The sequence below is a fragment of the Macrobrachium rosenbergii genome, chromosome 8 (assembly GCF_040412425.1).
Source record: "Macrobrachium rosenbergii isolate ZJJX-2024 chromosome 8, ASM4041242v1, whole genome shotgun sequence".
Lineage (NCBI taxonomy): Eukaryota > Metazoa > Arthropoda > Malacostraca > Decapoda > Palaemonidae > Macrobrachium > Macrobrachium rosenbergii.
The window spans coordinates 49,518,855-49,523,073 of record NC_089748.1 but is presented as its reverse complement, the minus strand read 5'-3'; the positions used below and the strand labels follow the sequence as shown (position 1 = coordinate 49,523,073).

General features: G+C 38.0%; 1 long non-coding RNA gene across 2 annotated transcripts; it reads left to right on the top strand.

The window, feature by feature from the left end:
* The first annotated feature begins 1,552 nt into the window (after nucleotides 1-1,552).
* Nucleotides 1,553-2,738, top strand: LOC136841264 (uncharacterized). Of its 2 annotated transcripts, none has more exons than XR_010853855.1 (3): nucleotides 1,553-1,707; nucleotides 1,873-1,975; nucleotides 2,407-2,738. It is a non-coding gene; the product is annotated as an uncharacterized lncRNA (long non-coding RNA). The 2 variants fall into 2 exon arrangements; XR_010853856.1 differs by having other exon boundaries at nucleotides 1,559-1,661.
* The last annotated feature ends 1,481 nt before the right edge of the window (nucleotides 2,739-4,219 follow it).

The window sequence follows — 4,219 nt, the reverse complement described above, 5'->3', positions numbered from 1 at the left end:
GGGGAATTCCTTCTTAAATCCCGTGATCTCGAATTTATGGGACGAAGGATCTTGTACTGGACGAGAACACGAGAATTAACCCGGGAATGATGTGTATGGCGCAGGAATGGATAATGAGTTCGGTGTTCGTTTGTAGAAGGAAGAGAGAGAGAGAGAGAGAGAGAGAGAGATGATGATGATAATGATGATGAAGGTATCTAAGCTGTATAATTTACACGAAGGCCTTATTGCGAAATTCATTTCATTCAGCATATGTACTTGCTCAACGAATTCAGTAATATATACAAGTCGATTCCGATTCTCGAGACCATATGTTAATAGGGTCTCGTGAACAGACTTGTATACATTACGTGATAAGTAGCATAGTCTCCATAGCTTCTCTTACCTCCTTCTGTTTCCCAAAAGAAAAACAGAAGGCAGAAGTTTCAGGCGGAGCAGAAGCGTTGAAATAAAGTCGTTACGTTAACATGATATGAAAGTGTCGCTGGAACAACCTCTTTGTCCTAAGTCGCATAGCCTTCCATCCCCTTTCCATCAAAGCAAGGAGAAGTTTGGAGGGCTGCCCTTCGTTTGCATAAAGCTAAAAGGAATATCTTCCCGAAATGAATGGGCAGATCTCGGAGCGTGTCTTTGATGCATCGCCTTCGGTCTAGAGAGGAAGACCAATCTAGAACAGTCGAGAACGGAAGATACACAATACTCTTTGGCGTCGGAGTGGGTCTGTCTCAGTGCGTCATTTTTGTGACAGAGTATATATGCTCCGCTCCGGCGTTTGGAAGTTTCCCGTTTTGTTGATTTTGGAGGGACGCCGAGAAATTGAGAAATCCAAATAAACTTGAACGCGGAGATTCAATTTATCTGGATTACTCTCTAAACAAAACTTTACCGATACGCATTTTGTCATCGCGTGTGTAAGTGCGTGCGTGAGTGCAAGGAAGCGGATTTGTGCACAGTTTGTATAAACATGTTCAAGTACTCGCTGTTACATGTGTGTACACGGAGATAGCAATCAAGATTTTGGATAACGTGTATAGAATGTGAGCTTCTCTCTCTCTCTCTCTTTATATATATATATATATACATATATATATATATATATATATATATATATATATATATAAACATTTAATATATCTAATTATAGAAAATACAACCAGGATTATAGCATCAAAGTCTTAGTTTCCTATAATTCTGGTCCAGCCGCTTAAATTATCACGAAGTTAGATTTTATTTAGAGCTCGGCAGTTATTTCGATAGGAAATTCTAATATCAAGTGGGTATTTATCTTATTACTTCAGTAATTCAACCTAAATTTATCTTATTACTTCAGTAATTCAACGTATATTTCCTATGAGATACCTTTTGGTAGTTTTTATGGTGTGTCTACTTAAACCATCAATAATCATCATACTGTTCATCGTCCTCTTGGATTCAGTTCAGTTTTACAACTTGGAAATCTTACTCTGCGTTGCTGCCATCTACCGGTCGCCTGGGAAACGACTCGCGGGTCCCTGCGAGAGAGAATGATTCCGTCTTCCGTTGCACTTTGGCTGCGAGTGTCGTCGCCTGGGTCGCCGGAGCCTGAGCCTTTCATCGGCAGGGTGCAGGTGCAACGTTACAGTGACGGTTTAGGGTTTTCAGTGTGTTGGATATTGTTTTATGTTGGTAGACTGTCGCCGTTTCGACATTTACTTTGTCGTTCATAGTGTGAGGATTTCTTTGTATCAGTGGTTTTCTATTTTTAAAATGAATTAATGGTCCTGTCATATCATGGATTGACCATGTGTGGTTAGCATCTTTGTTCAGAGAATGTCTAGGATTTTAAATCCGGAATTAAGTAGATAGTAATAATTTCCTACATTTTTTTTTCAGGTTGCTGGCCATGACGGTGTTAGCGCAATTTTGGACGTGAGGAATTTTGATTCCTGATTTGCCATTTCTTCGTTGGTAATTATATTTTGATCTAAAGAAAAAGGTAAGATTGTCTTGTTCTGTTGTAAATAGCAAGCTTAACCTCCCCCCTTCAGGGGCGGGGCCCCTGAAGGGGGGAGGATCCCCTGTTGACGTACGGTAGACTATCTACCGTGCGTCAGGAGGGGGGCTTGCTAAATAGTAGTTAGGCTGAAGTGAATGTTAGGCTGAAGTGAATGTTAGGCTGAAGTGAATGTTAGGCTGAAGTGAATGTTAGGCTGAAGTGAATGTTAGGCTGAAGTGAATGTTAGGCTGAAGTGAATGTTAAGTTGGTGTTAACTTTTGAAGCATTGTTTAAGTTGTGGGAACTATTGCAATTTTATTTCGTAAGGTATATGCAGTGACTAAAACTTAAGCTTTTTTTTCAAGTGCTAGAGTCTGGTGGTTGAACTTAACACGAATTAGACTTGGCTAATAATTTTCTTCTCTCGGCAGGCTCTGTAGATAGCAGTGATGAAGTCTATACTAAAACCCTGTAGTTGCTTTGCTCGGCACTGAATCGACCAGTTGTGCAAGGAAGTTACATCAGATTGTCATGAACCAGATGGCTGATGGCTTTGGAAGAAAAGCTTTCACGAAAGTATTAGGTTGTCCTCAATTCAATGCCTGATAGCTTTGACGGACTTTGTATCGAAATAGCCGAAGAATCTTTATTCAAGATTAAAAGATTAACTATTGGTACGTATTTGAAACAGGTGTGAAGCTCCCAATGTCCCACTGTGCTAATGTATGCAATCCTGTTAAAGAAACTTCTTTTTTAAAGATTATCATGTTTTTAAGTCTTTAATTTGGTGGTATTCAACCTAAGGCCCGCAGGGTCTGAGGTTTGGCATAGGAACTTTAACAGAAGTGGTGTACAGCTGGAATATAATCTAATTACAGGATTTGATAATCATATTGAATTTTGTAAGTTCAATAAAGTTTGTTTTCTTGAACAGCTAGTTCACTATTAATCTTGAGGGTAAGTTAAGACAATGTATTTTTGAAGTTAACTTGGAATAAAAAGATGGTTTCGGCTACTTTTAATCAAAGGGATCGATAGTATGGATAGTAGTAAGCCCATAAATCTTTCTACCGAAAAATCAAATCTTACTGCAGAAAAATCGGGCAAAAGATAGTTTAATTTTTAACTTAAAACTGCAAGTACGTATTTAACTAGGTGTGAAACAGTACCCGTCGATTGTAATTAGCATGAAAGTCTTAAGATTTGTCCGATAATTATAGACTTATATAACGCCTAGGTATGGGAGTCTAAAGCTAGTTTTGGTATTAGTAGTAAGCTGGCATAGGGGTCTGGCAACGCATCTTACTTAGATGAAAAATTTTATTAAGCTCAACGTATCATACTTTGGCTTAACATACTGATAACACTAATTGAAGGTTCAAGTACTTAAACAGCATTGCATGGATATTGGTAATTTTAACAAAGTAAAGCAAAGAACCTACAGAAATAATTATGAACAATTTTAATAGTTGACATTAGCGAAATAGGACTGAGTGGCTAGGAAGGTCATTCAGTAAGGAACTTGGCCAGTAAATATTTAAGAGCCGAATAGGTCATTAATATTTGTTACAAAGTTAACTGAAATTGACGTAAGTCATTTTCGAGGAGTTACGGGCAACGAAAGTTTGAGGTTCTAATTGCTGTAGGCAGGTTGCGTTTGAGGATAACTTAAGTCACTGAAATAATGCTGTACAATTTTAACTAATTTCCTTCGTACTGAACGAAGAAGCTAAGTGTGCAGTTATTGTTAGGATATCGAATGACTCAAAATATCCAGGATGTCTGATAGCTATAACTCTTATTTCCGAATGGGCAAAAGCAAACTACTTTTAAAAGGTTAACAGTTGGTACATATTTCAAAAGGGGGGAAGCTATGAATTTGTTTTTAATTGGTGGTAAACGTCAAAGTTTCCAGGTTTTTAAGTATTTAATCTTTTGATGGCACTGCTCTGCGGTATGACACAGCCTAGATGGGAAGCTGTTAACAGTTTAGTTAATGGTAAAGTTATCCTGTATTGTCCAGTGGGGTCTGGCAAAGAATCTTTAGTTGGACTAAAACATTTTTTACAGCAGGTTTTACTCTTAGCTGCTTAAGCGAAAGCACTTTAATATATAAATTACTGTAAGGACGATAGTTTAGAGCCGTAAGGTAGAGGGTAAAATTTCCTTGAATGCCGAGTCTCCTCGTTCAAAATTCAATTTTGAATCGAAATTTAATAGGCTTGAATGAATGGAAAGTTAAGT